This window comes from Erinaceus europaeus, chromosome 19 (genome assembly GCF_950295315.1).
Source record: "Erinaceus europaeus chromosome 19, mEriEur2.1, whole genome shotgun sequence".
Classification (NCBI taxonomy): domain Eukaryota; kingdom Metazoa; phylum Chordata; class Mammalia; order Eulipotyphla; family Erinaceidae; genus Erinaceus; species Erinaceus europaeus.
In genome coordinates, this window is record NC_080180.1 from 10344864 (window position 1) to 10359896 (window position 15033).

At 36.9% G+C, this 15033-nt stretch overlaps 1 protein-coding gene across 3 annotated transcripts in view; it reads right to left on the bottom strand.

The window, feature by feature from the left end:
- BRINP3 (BMP/retinoic acid inducible neural specific 3) overlaps nucleotides 1-15033 on the bottom strand; it is a 415839-nt gene that overhangs the window by 170930 nt on the left and 229876 nt on the right. The gene's annotated exons all lie outside the window — the stretch shown is intronic.

A 15033-nucleotide genomic window follows, 5' to 3' on the forward strand; every position in this document is an offset into this window, starting at 1 on the left:
TAAAATTCAACAGGAAGTGATGCCAAGTGTAATGGAATCTAGAGTATAAAAATTAACATTCTTATCTTCTTTTTTCCCCCTTTTGTCGCCCTTGTCTTTTATCGTTGTTCTTATTGTTGTTGCCGTTGTTGTTGGATAAGAGAGAGGAGAAGTCAGAGAGGAAATATAGATACCTGCAGACATGCTTCACCACTTGTGGAGCGACCCCCCTGCAGGTGGGGAGCTGAGGGCTTGAACCAGGATCCTTATGCTGGTCCATGTGCTTTGTGCCATGTGCGCTTAACCCGCTGCACTACCACCTGCCCCCCTTAATACCTTCTAAATCTCCATTACCTCATCTGAAGAAAGAGACTAATAGGAGACAGTATAGTATTCTGAGCACACATACATAGTTACCATGGGGAAGAAGGAAGTACAGTGCTGGCAACAAAGCTTACTTGGGTTGTGTACTGCTTTACCATATATGTGACCCAGGCTCAAGCCCAGGACCAGTGCATTCTAGACAGCTTCAGTGGTGTGGTCTTCTAGTTTCTCACTCTGCCTCTCTGTCTTCTTTGTCTCTATACAAAAATAAATTAAAAAATGAAGAAGGAAGTAGGAATGAAAGTGAGAAACTTAGATCAAGGACTTCCAATTTGGATGAAGTAAAAAACATGAGAACATAAGGTGCAAACTAACATGAACGCAAGATAAACTCAAATTTATAGCTAAGAGAATCGTGACTGCTATACATGAATGGAAATAGAGAAAGAAATTTAACTCTTTCTGGGAGGAAAAGGAAGTTCATCTCTGCTCGACAGAGAAGGTAAATCTGCCATTCGGGGAAACTGGAGAGGACATTTAATGACTGTCCCTGTCCTGGTGTGATGGGTTAAAATAACAGGAAGCCCCAAAGTGAGTAAATACCTTTGTAGTAAAATATTGCCTTGAAGTATCATTAGATACTTAGCAGGTGAGGAGTGGGAATATTTATTCAGTAGTTGCAAAGAAACACAGTTCAGAGAAATACCTACTGGGTGGAGCACACGAGCTTTCCTTGTGTATAAGATGAGGCCACCAAAGTTTGAGTGTGGCAGCAGCACTAGAGAGAATACCCTGAAGGCACTTCTGACTTTCACTAAGCACAGAGCAAAAGTGGAAAGAGGCACCGGAAAAGATGCCTCTGAAGCATTCTAGGATTTCGTGAGCTAGGAGGCATTGAGCTTGCAAACGTTAAAGCCAAGCAGTAAAGAGAAAAGTGATCTCCCAGAACATGAGTGCAAAGCAAGAGATAATTCTCCAGATACCACAAGATTAGCAACCAAACCTCAATCAGAAAAGAAACTCCCAGTGGTTCTAAGAGCTAGCAGTAAGGAGATGTCAGGGATGTCTTGATATCTGTGTCTCACGCTTGGCCCATAATTTAAGTCCTTTTATATGTGAAGTACTTGCTATGTTGCCTTTAAATTGTCTTAATCCAAAAATCAATAAATTAAGTTGAATTTCCAAGAAAGTACAGGTCAGCTTTAATTCCAGATTGGATTGATTCAGTCACCTATATGAGAAGCATTAAGAGAGAGGGTTTAATTATTTTTACAGTAAATATTATTAAATTAGATCTGATCAATACTCTGGTCTCTGTCATTCTCTCTGCACCTCTCACTAAAAATAATATATATATATTTTAATATTTATTTTTATTTATTTATTCCCTTTTGTTGCCCTTGTTGTTTTATTGTTGTAGTTATTATTGTTGTTGTTGTTGGATAGGACAGAGAGAAATGGAGAGAGAAGGGGAAGACAGAGAGGAGGAGAGAAAGACACCTGCAGACCTGCTTCACCGCCTGTGAAGCGACTCCCCTGCAGGTGGGGAGCCGGGGTTTGAACCGGGATCCTTATGCCGGTCCTTGTGCTTTGTGTGGCCACCTGCGTTTAACCTGCTATGCTACAGCCCGACTCCCAATATATTTTTTAAAAACAAAATATTTGACTACATTTATTGTATTTGTTATTTTATAAAATACTTCTATTATTTTATAAAATAATTAGCACTGTTTAAAAAGAGAGATCATCATTATATTTAAAATAAATAGTATATTTGAGTATAAACTGGACAAATAAGGGCAAAAATGAACTTTGGGCAGAGTGTTAGAGTGACTATGCATACTTGGATTTATTTTGTTTATTTTTCTTTATTAATTTCTAAGGAAATATGAGGTCATTGTCTTGTCTATCGCCAGTCCCCTCCTCTGCCTTACCAGTATTTGACATATTTTAACATATTGTACATCACTGTATTCAATTCAAAAGTTTTATACATCTTAATTTAGTACCTGCACCAGGAATCTAACTGCTCCTGGCAGTTTTTATTTTTATTATTATTTTGATAGGACAGAGAGAAATTAAGAGCAGATGTGATAGGGAGATAGTGAACGAGAAATACCTACAGTATGGCTTCACTACTTGCGAAGCTTAACCCTGCAAGCGGCAACCAGCGAAATACTGAGTTATTTGCAAGTACGGTATTAGGGTTTAAATGCCTGAGAATTTTCAGCATTCCATTTTATGATTAATACACACTTTTCATATCTTGAATTGTTTAAATATAGTGCACACTTTGCTGATTTTCTGTTTCTTGTTTTGTCAAATGTTGAGAGTACTAAAATTCCTAACCATAACAAACTTCTTTATTATTTTTCACCCCTTATGATTTCGTTTTATGTATTTTGAAGTTTGACTTTTAGGGACATAAATGGTTAGGACTATAATTACCTTTAAATTCCTTAACTTTTATAATTTTATAATTACCTTAAACCATAAAATTAAATAGTGCCTAGAAAAAATTTTGAAGACATATATTTCCCATATTAGAGCAACTTGCTGCTACTGCAATGCATCTATTCCCATCCTTTTACTATGAAGCTATATTTAATTTTCAAGTGATGTTCTTTTTGGCAATAGTAACTGAACCTTGTTTATTATTTTGTTTTAAAATCTAATGTAACAATCATGCCTTTTTATAGGAGAGTTAGATTTCAGTCTGCTTATGTTTTAAATTTACTATGTCTTCATTTTAGTTACTTGATTTTTAAAAAAATATTTATTATTTATTCCATTTTGTTGCCCTTATTGTTTTGTGTTGTAGTTATTATTGATGTTGTTGTTGTTGGATAGGACAGAGAAATGGAGAGAGGAGGGGAAGGCAGAGAAGGGGAGAGAAAGATAGACACCTGTTGACCTGCTTCACCTCTTGTGAGGCGACTCCCCTGCAGGTGGGGAGTTGGGGGCTCGAACTGGGATCCTTAAGCCGGTCCTTGAGCTTTGTGCCATGTGCGCTTAACCGCTGCGCTACTGCCCTACTCCCTTTTAGTTCCTTGAATGTAATCGGATTAATTTTCAAGTAACATTGTCACATCATTTTTTGTCATATTATATATTAACTATTTTGTTATGTTACTGATGTCTTAAGGACTCATAGTAAACATCCTTCTTGTGTCAGCTCACCAGAAAAGTATTTTACACCATGTCATTAATAATATCAGGAAAGTCACATGCACATGCTTTCATTTCTGTTCCTTATATTTATCATCACACTGCTATTGGCACACCGTTTACTTCTACATGGACTGTGAACTTCACAATACATTGATTTCCTTTTGAAGAAAAAAGGTAAAATAGCAGACATTGGAAACCTTTGTAGTCTCTTCATTCATTTGTATAGGGTCATATTTCTGACTGTCATCATTCCCACTTGCCTGTATTCCTACATCATCTGTTTAGGTCTGTTGGCTAGATAACTGCAAGTTGTATAATCTGAAAATATGTTCCTCTTTGTATTCAAAACATTTCTTTCTAGAAAACAAACTTTATGTGACAGAATTTGTTGGTGTTCTAAAAAGCTCATTGTCAGTGTATTATCATCTGTCTTGTTTTCAAGAAATACCCTAGTGTTTAGCTTTGTTTATCTTTTAAAAAATTTTTTTTATTTATAAAAAAGAAACATTGACTAAACCGTAGGATAAGAGGGGTACAACTCCACACAATTCCCACCACCAGAACTCCGTATCCCATCCCCTCCCCTGATAGCTTTCCTATTCTTTATCCCTCTGGGAGTATAGACCCAAGGTCATTGTGGGATGTAGAAGGTGGAAGGTTTGGCTTCTGTAATTGCTTCCCTGCTGACCATGGGCATTGACAGGTTGATCCATACTCCCAGTCTGCCTCTCTCTTCTTTCTACTGAGTCACTTTTCCCTCCTTAACCCCCATGCCTTATTAACTGAAACTCTAAGTATAAAGCATCTTTGTCAGCTGTGTATCTGAGGTGATATATTTTTCATGTATGAACGTACCACTTGATAACAAATGGAATTTAAGATATTCTCTTAAATGTGTTTCAAGCAATCTGATTATGAGATACATTTGGTATAATTCGTGGGTTTAAATCCTCATCAGGCATGGAAATTGGTCTTCGTTCCTTTAAATTATAAAACTTTTAATTTTGTTTTGGCAGATAAATTCTTTTTTTTTTTAAAGTTACTTACGAGAAAAGAGGACAGAGAGAATCAGAGCGTCACTCTGGCACATGCAGTGCTGGAAATGAAACTCACTCAGTACCTCCTGTTCGAGAGGCCAACACTTGCTTCATTGTGCCACCTCCTGGACCACAACAGATAGATTCTAAAATGGTCCCTTTAAATTCTTTTTTTTTTATTTTATTTTTTTATTTTTTAATTTTATTTATTTATTTTTTTTAGAATTTTTTAAATTTTATTTATTTATTCCCTTTTGTTGCCCTTGTTTTTTTTTTATTGTTGTAGTTATTATTGTTGTTGTCGTTGTTGGATAGGACAGAGAGAAATGGAGAGAGGAGGGGAAGACAGAGAGGAGGAGAGAAAGATAGACACCTGCTGACCTGCTTCACCGCCTGTGAAGCTACTCCCCTGCAGGTGGGGAGCCGGCGTCCTTTAAATTCTTATCGTGTGCCTTGTATAGGCTATAATAAAGGATGTGTTTATGTTTCCATAATAACATTACATAAGATTTAATGTCTTATGATGATGACTCTTCCTTGCTGAAATTCAAGAAACCAATTAATATGCCATGCACAGGCATAATAAGGAGAAGGTCACTTGGAGAAGAACTGATGGTCACTTTCCAGTAACAGTCAACAAGAAAATGAGTCCCTCACACTTCATTCTGTGAGGCACCACATACTATCAACAACTATGTAAGATGGATACTTCCTGGGGGTCGGGCAGTAAATGCAGCGGGTTAAGTACACATGGTGCAAAGCGCAAGGACTGGCTTAAGGGCCCCAGTTTCCCTGGCTCCCCACCTTCAGGGGGTCATTTCATGGGCAGTGAAGCAGGTCTGCAGATTTCTGTCTTTCTCTGCCCCTCTCTGTCTCCCCTCCACTCTCAATTTCTCTCTGTCCTATCCAACAACAACAACAGCAATGACAGCAACAGTAATAATGGCAACATCAAGGGTAACAACAAGGGCAACAAAATGGGACAAATGGCCTCCAGGAGCAGTGGATTCACAGTCCTGGGACTGAGCTCCAGCAATAACTATGGAGGGAGGGAAAAAAATTAAAAAAAAAAAAAAGGATGGATACTTCCTAGTTTGAAAATTGGTGAAAATCCATCTCTCATGGAAACTGATTGAAAAACTAAGTTATACCTATACTCCTGACTCCAAAACATAATACATGAAAGAAAAGTGGTTTTATTTTAGGCTTCTAAATTCATGATACTAACATACACAGTATTTAAGAAGGCTTCCACATCTACTGATCATTATTCTTTTCATGGTGTTTTTGTCTCATTTCAATTTTACATAGTGTGGCCCAGGTGCACCTGGTTAAGCACTCACTTTACAGTGCGCAAGGACCCTAGTTCAAGCCTCAGGTCCCTACCTACTGGGGGAAGGCTTCACAAGTGGTGAAGCAGAGCTGTAGGTGTCTTTCTGTTTTTTCCCTCTCTTATCTACCCCCCCCCCTCAATTTCTTTCGGTCCCTATCCAATAGTAAATAAAAATATAAAAATAAATAAATACACAGTTTTGCATAGTTTCATGTTTTGAGCTTCAGGTTTTCTAAATATTTTCCAGACAATTGCCTAGGATCTTTTATATGTAAATTATTATCATTATTTAGTAGTGATTTAGTAATGATTTACAAGACTCTCATCAGACTTTAGCAACAACCACGGAGGTCAGGAAAGAATGGGGTGACATTCAGGGCGCTAAAAGGCAGCTGCCAACCACAGTACTTTACCCTGCAGGACTGTCATTCAAATATTAAAGGAGTAATAAAAACATTACCAGACATACGGAAACTAAAAGGAGTTTGCCATCATGACATGTATTACAAGAATTACACGGGGTGGGGGGAGTGGGAGTGAGAAGGATCACTGAACTCCAAGCAAGGTGATACATAGTAAAACAGACTGAGAAACACTAGCCATAGGAATTTTAAAGTGTGAAAGAGGAGGAGGAAGGTGACCTGGTAGTGTCACACCTGGTTGATTGCTCATGCTACAAAGCTCAAGGACGGGGGTTCAAGCCTGTGGTCTCTACCTGCAGCTGCAGGACAGAAGCTTCACAAGTGTTGAAGCAGTGCTGCACATCAATTCTCTTCCTCTCTCCAACTCTATTCCCCTTTCTCTCCTGATTCATCTGTTTCTATCCAATAAATAAATAAATAAAATTACAAAGAGAGGGAGAAAGGGAAGGAAATGGATAGAAGCTGCTCCAACAAATTGTAAGATAAAGAAAGTATAAAAGACAGTATTTATTATATATAATATATGTGTGCAGATTTAGTATTTTAAAAACACATTTACATGCATAGAATTCTCCGTGCCTCTTTAAATGAGGTCATTTCTCTTTAATGAATTTTAGTCATATCTTTTAAAATATTTTATTAATTTTACCTGAATGAGAGTGATACAATAAATTGTTTTGCAATCTTAAAATTGTCTTATTTTTGAAAGGGAGACATATTTACACCAACTCTGGTATTGCCGTTCCATGCAGTGCCAGAGATAAAGTCCAGGTCTTAACACCGATAGTATTTTCCCCCACCGCTGAGCCACCTCACCCCAAATCACTCCTCAGTTCCAAAACTACTATCATCCTAAGCGATGTTATTTTTTATGTCAACTATTACAGTCTTAACCTAAGTTCTGTTTGATTGCGTTCCTATCTTCATGTCTGTATTTCTTGTCTAACATGTAAGAAAATAAGGGATAAAACCAAAATAACCATTTTAGTGCTTTTGCCCGGGGATTCTAATGTCTATATTTATTCTCTGCCAAGTTTAATTAAGAAATGTTGCCTGCCTTATATTTTGTATTTACCTGCTAACTTTGACTAGTTCCTGTTGTTAACCTTACTTTTTTGGATATTGACTGGATTTGTTTATATTTCTGGAGATATGTTAGAGCTATATTCAAGGATAGAGGTCTTAGAAACAGTTTAATTCTTTTTTGGTCTTGATTTTTATAATTTGTTGTATTAGAGGTGACTTAATCGCATGACGGAGGCAGGATCTTTCTAAGCATCCTGTCAGTGCTCTTTGCTTTCTTAGTGCTTCTGCTCTGAGTTATAGAAATGCCTCTCTAGCCTCCTTGTGAATTCAGCACACTATTATTTTACTCTGTAGTGGGACTTCTTCCCTAATTTTAGGCACATTCAACAATAATATTCATAAGTTAAACACTTTGTGAAGTTCTCTCTCCATAGGCACGTTGTCTAACAATCTGTCCACCAAATAATAAACACCTGCATCTCACTAAATGGTGAGTTCATTTTATAGAATCCCTTGGTCATTGCCTGGGTTTCCTCCTCATGTATCACATTCTGGAAGCCCTTTTAAGACAGCAGTCTGAGACAGCTGCAGTTTTCACTTGATCTGATTTCCATCTTATAAAAACTTTTTTTCTTTTTTCTTTTTAACTGTAAGATAAAAGAATAGACCCAAGTTGTGGAGATAGCAGAATTCTTTTGCAAAAGTCATTCATGTTTGAGGTCCTATATTCAGCCCCATAAGCCAGAGCTAACCCATAATGTCCTGGAAACAAACAAACAGTTCCCCTTTCAACCTCTTGTCTATTATCAAGTATGTCTATTGAAAAGCTTTTAATGTATAATAATTCACTGGTAAATTCTGCTTTTCTTTAAGCATTATTGCTTCAAATATTTATTATGAATGAATGAAATAACATTTTAGTCAGCTTTCCATAACACAAAAAAACATATTATAGTAAGAGGATAAGTATATGATGCATTTTGATTTTTGATAGCATGGCTACTGAGACATAAAGGAGTGTAAAAAAGCAAATGCACAGTGAGGCTGAGAGTACAGGTTTTTACACGGAAAAACATAACTTACACTAGAAACAAATATGTGGAAAGAGTGGAATAAAATAGATATTAAAATTTATGACAAAGTAAAGTTGCCTAGTAAAATTCACTCTAAATAGCAGAATTCAACTATGCTAAGTTACCATTTGGTAGCCACTGTATAAACTAGTTTGATAAGAGACAAAACTAAAAAAAAAAATTGATCCTGCTTTTGTCCTCAAGGAAATTGGGATTGTTAGTCAAGAGTAGAGAAGGCATTGATTAAGGAGGTAAATGCAATGCAAATGAGAAAATTTTATTTATTTTTGAAAGAATTTATGTATTTATTCATGAGAGCACCAGAGTGATTTCTCTCTCCACAGGTACATGTGCTGCCGGGGACTGGATTTGACCTCATAGTTGGTGACCCAGTGCTTTATTCACTGCACCACCTCCTGGCCCATGCAAAATAGAAAATTATCAAGAATATGAAAATTCAGAATATGAAAAATAGGGCTTTTAAGTAGTCTGGAAGTGTTTCCTTTTATGAAGGTAATCATGGTGCTAAATTTACATGTTAACTATCCTGAAATTACTATTTCTTTATCCTAAAAATGATGGGCAACTAAATATCTACAGATGAAAATACACAATTTTCATCATTTTGATCAAAACTGTACAACTTGTAAAATGTGATTTGCTATAAACAAGCAATTAGAAAGCTAAAATATTAAAAGATTTCAGTTTACTATTTTGAAAATTAAACCCTTCCTGAAATTAAATATATGAAAGTCAAATCTCTATTATAAGAAATTTACAAATATATATCTTGGTTTTTAAAGTTTTTTGAACTTGTAGAAGTAAAATTAATTGTTAAGTATTATCATATCTAATTCATGAGTACCTTTTTTTTTTTTTTTTGCCTCCAGGGTTATCACTGGATCTTGGTGCCTGCACTATGAATCCACTGCTCCTGGAGGTAATTTTTCCCATTTTTGTTGCTCTTGTTGTTATTGCTATTAATTTTGTTGCTGTTGGATAGGACAAAGCGAAATCCAGAGAGTAGGGGAAGACAGAGAGGGGGAGAGAAAGAAAGACACCTGTAGACCTGCTTCAACACTTGTGAAGTGACTCCCCTGCAGGTGGAGAGCTGGAGGCTCAAACCAGAATCACTATGCCAGTTCCTCGCGCCATGTGCACTTAACCCACTACACTACTGCCCGGCCCACCTTTTAATTTTTATATCTTTTAAATTCTTCAAGACAAAGAAATATGGATCTAATATTTTAAAAACATTTTTATTGTTTTTAATATTTTTATCTAGCAATCTTATAAAGCTAATATATATATCAAATTTTATATCCTTTTCTCAATGTCATCTGAGTAAACTATCAGCACTTAGTATTCAAAAATGGGTATTACATATCAGCATTTTTATCAAGGTAGTAGCTTAGATTTTTTTTAATCGACAAAATTTGCTCATTGCATTTATTATTTTAAAAATAAATTTACTTTATTCTAATGAGAGAGAAAGATACACAGAGAAATGAGAGCACTGCTCAGTTATAGTAGTGCTGGGAATTAAACCTGGGATCTCAGAGCCTCAGGTCTGAAAGTCTTTTTGCGTAAAAACTATGCTGTGTCTCCAGCTACTCATTGTATTTAAATTCATTTTTTTGATTTGAAAATAAGAAAGTTAAAAGGTGTTCACATCTTGTGAAAGCTAAAACTTTCTTGTAAACAAACTTATAAATAAAATGAATGTTTTCCTTCTAAATAGTGAATAAAATATATACTTTCCCCTCTCATCACTGTCAGTCACATAATATACAACCTTACTAGACACTTTCAGTTGCATCTAAGTAATATGTTAGTGTACTCTATTAAATAACTTGATAAATAGCAAATAATTGGTAGAAATGCCATTAAGTAAAATGCTATAGAGGCTAATCATTTTCTTTCATTCTTTTTTTTTTTTTTTTCTTACCAGAGCAGCACTGCTCAGCTCTGGCTTGTGGTGGTGTGGGGGATTGAACTTGGGACTTGAGAGGCTCAGGCATGAAAGTCTCTTTGCATAACCATTATGCTATACCCCCACCCTATAGCAGCTAATCAAACGACAGGGGCACCCATGCCATTCTTTCTTGCTTTACAGATGTGCTAATGCGCCGCAGCCTACATTTACATTTGCTGTTAGGAAAGAGAAAAGCGACAGTGTGTTCTACCCCATTTTCAGAAACTGGTTCACCCTAACACTGTTTGTCTGTTTATTTGTGTGTGTGTTTCTGCAAGAATCAACATGATAAAAGTAGACATTGATTTACAGATTCGATTATGTTTGACTGGTTGTTTGGTAATAATTTTATTTGACTGTATATATTTTTAGAACACTATCTCCTGAATTCTGTGGATCAAAAATACATTCTACAACATTGTTCAATAAGTTAAATGTCTACTCTACTACTTGGGCACTTAAAACGCAAGACTTTTTACATAACTTTTAAAAAGTGGGCTTTTCTTGCTTTAATTTGAGTCTTTAAAATACAAGAACAATGGATTGGACCTTTAGGGATTTAGTAAAGGAGTCAAGCTCGAGATTTCAGAAATACTACAAAAGCACTTTGCCCTGAATTATTTATTCATGAATAAAATATTTCAGTAGTTGAATGTCCTTGGAGCCCACCTACAGTCTCCATCTGTATCCCCCCTCCGCCCTCTGCACTATTAATGTACATCTGAGTAATTATAATCCTATAATTGAGGAGGGACACCTTTTACCTGAGGAGGGACACATTTGATAACAAATGAAAACAAAGGTGACTCTGCAGAAGATTTCTCAGACTCACAGAGCCAGCATGTAATTGAATGACACTATGGGCCTCCCCAAATGCCCAACACATAGGCATCACATACTTGGCACAGAGCTCACCCCTGGCACCCCTACATCAAACCAGACTGCAGCTGACCCTGGGCCAGAGGATCACCAGTCACTTATGATTACAAATGTCTCAGCAGAGAACTCATCTAGATCTAAATTAAATTGTGAAAACTCCAATTCTTCTTCTCTCTTTCCCAGGTCCTTTTACCCCACCCTTGAACTCCCTTGAACTTGCTATGCACTTCTGCAAATAGTTACAGAATTCTTTGCTAGCATGTTACCGACTATACATAAAGAGATCGTTACTTTTCTTCTCCAGCTACGGTAGAAGATATGTGCACCACCCTTCACAACCTAGCCCTGCTACATTTCCATATTATTCTGTGCTGCTTTTCCCTGATCTAAGGGCCCACTTTGCCTTCCTACCACCAGTCACTCTACACACACATCAGTAGAAGCAGCAGCAGCAGTAGCAGCAGCAGCAGCAGCAGCAGCAGCAGCAGCAGCAGCAGCAGCAGCAGCAGCAGCAGCAGCAGCAGCAGCAGCAGCAGCAGTATTTTATGGAGCCAGAGCACAATCACAACACTCCATAGCTACTTTTTCATTCAGATAGATACATAGCTAGTGTGCTCGAACTTGCTCAGGAACTATGTTACTCCATGTGATGCCATGCCTTGAGCCTCTGTTATGTCCTAGTGAGCTGTCTCTCTCCAGCCCTCGACACACACTTTGGAATAGTTCCATTCTGCGCTTTGCAACTCCTTTATGGTGATGATAATAAGCCTTTCAAGGTAATACTGTGTACTTAGCCACTTTTCTTATTAATCCTTTATTTCCCCCCAGCCATTCTTAGATGATTCACTTTGAATGACATATCCTTTTGGGCTATATTAACTACATATCTAGATTATAAATTTTATGAAATCTTAACATTCCCAGCTGTATCATTGAAAGAAGTAATTATTGCCATCAGGGTTATTGCTGCGGCTTAGTGTCTATATGATGAATCCACCTTCCTGAGGCTGTATTTTCTTTTCTCTTCTTTTTTTTTTATTGCTTTTCTTTGTTTATTTAATGGATAGAAACATCCAGGAATTGGGAGTAAGGAGGAGATAGAGAGGGAGAGAGACAGAAAGGCATCTGCAGCACTGCTTCACCCCCTGCATGTGGGGGGCTGGGGGCTTGCACATTGGAACATCTGATTTTCTCTTTCTTTCAGTTTTTAATTTAAATACATAGATGTTGAGAGGAAAGAGGAAGATAGGGAGGGAGAGGGAGAGAAAAAGAGAACAAGAGGCACCTGCAGCACTGCTTCATTGCTAATAAAGCTTCCACCTCTGCAGATGGGCCCAGGGATTTGAACCTGGATCCTTGTGCAAGGTAACTGACATCTCCCCAGTTGTCTCTTTAGCATCTAAGAACAATACCTGCATCCATTAATTTTCACCATTTAAACGTGTACCTTTTATTACATATACTTCTTTTTGTTTCTTTTTTATTTAAGAAAGGATTAATTAACAAAACCATAGGGTAGGAGGGGTACAATTCCACACAATTCCCACCACCCAATCTCCATATCCCACCCCCTCCCCTAATAGCTTTCCCACTCTCTATCCCTCTGGGAGCATGGACCCAGGGTCATTGTGGGTTGCAGAAGGTAGAAGGTCTGGCTTCTATGGAAGAAGAGAACTGTGTACAAATATCTTTAAAGTTTAGACGTGAACCATGAATACCTATTTTTTATTGAGTAAAACACCTTCATTGCCTAATTCTAATTTGTGCTGAACAAAAATTATCAATAGCTATGTAATAAACATGGTTCCAACAGTGATGCCTTTGATAAGATAGTAGGATATTGCTAATTATATCACCAAAATTAATGTGTGACTATTTCTCTTCACTACTTCAAACTGACTATCTCTAACAATATCCAACCTTAAAATCATTTTAAATTAACTTAAGATATCTGCTTCCATGTTTGTTACATTTTATCTTTTTGGCACAAACCTGATTTATGCCTGCCTTCTTCCAGTTATAAATAGACTGTGACTGTAATTTATATCTACAGAAGGTCTTTTCCCAACCTCATCAGTTAGCAGTATTGAAGATGGGTAGTGCTGTTTGTGTAGTCTTTCTGTGAAGGATATTTTCATACCACCTTCACTGTCTCCAGCATATCTTGGATCAAAGATACCTCAAGGTAGCTACCTTACTAGCATTCCACACATATTAAAGAATCAATCTGTCAATTAACTAACTAAAAATACATACAATAACTTTTATCTTAAAAAGCAATAAAGCAGTATATTTAATGATTGGATTCTAAATTGATTGCTTCAAATGTTAATTTTAAACATTAGGGAATTCCCTTTCTATTTTCTTTTCCTGTAACTTTTAGCCCAGGTTCACACAGTCACAGTCTGCTGACTCTTGCTCTTTGTGTTATAAATGCCATTCGCTGAACAGAACCACATTGATCTAAGCTGCCTGGCCTGTCATGGGGCAAAGTCTTCTGTAAACTACAGACCCTCTCTCTTTTTTTAAATTTATTTTTTATTTTATTTATTTTATTTTTGAGAGAAATGCAGACAGAGACACAGAGAGAAACACCAGAGCACTGCTCAGCTCTGGCTTATGGTGGTGCGGGGGATTGAACCTGGGACTTAGGAGCCTCAGGCATGAGAGTCTGCTTGCATAACCATTATGCTGTCTCCCCCACCCAGACCCTCTCTCTTTGTCTTATCCCCATTCTCTGTTTCTTAGTGTTAAAAACTAATCTCTTTATCATCTTTCCTAAGGACAAATTAGCAAATAAGTGCAGGCAAGAAAAAAAAAAATCAATAAACTTGCAGAATGTATTCACTAACTCTAGATTAGGGTGTATATTAACTTTTAGATATATTTAACAAAATGATCATATGAATATGATAGGTGATGATATACACATACATGTACATACATGGAGTACCACACATGCATAATTTCATTGCTCTTAGGCCAAATTTAGTTCAAGCTAGAGAAAGTGAGAGACAGACACCATCATCCCCCAGTGTTCATTCTGTCTGTGAGTGTCACCCACCATCAGGCACAAGTCCCACCAACTGAGCTTTCTTACTGTGCTTCTTAAATAATGAGGAACATACTCCTTAGACTATGAATTCATAAGGGTGTGTGATAATTTTGAGCCTGATAAAGACCTTCCTGAGGGTATCCTGTATTTTGAGTGCACAGATACAGTTTACAAGTTTACACAATGAAGCGATGTGATCAAAGCTTCATCACCTTCTGTGAAGGACTCTATGTGCCTGGCATATACTTAAACATAGTTCAAATATAATTTAATTAGCACTTGAACAGGAAAAAAAAACTCTGACCCAATTCATTAGCTAGAAGTCACATCAAAATGTACAGCACTTTTAGTCCTACAAATGTCTACATTTTTTCATGGGAGCTGGAGAGGTGACTCAGCATATAGTGCATGTCTTATATCGAGGAGGCCCAGTATTACTTTGATTACTGGCACTGCCTAGAGACCAGAAATATGGGGAAAAAACAACATAATGAGAGTGGAGTGGTGTTTTGTTATTTCTTTTTTTTTCAAATATTTTATTTATATATTAATGAGAAAGTTAGAAGGAGAGAAAGAACCAGACATCACTCTGGTACATGTGCTGCTGGGGATTGAAATCAGGACCTCATGCTTGCGAGTCTAGTTCCCTAGCTACTGCGCCATCTCCCAGACCACATGTTTTGTTATTTCCATCCCCATAAAAAAGATAGATTTAAAAAAAAAATAATGTATTCTGTTTTGTAAATATTTTTATATATT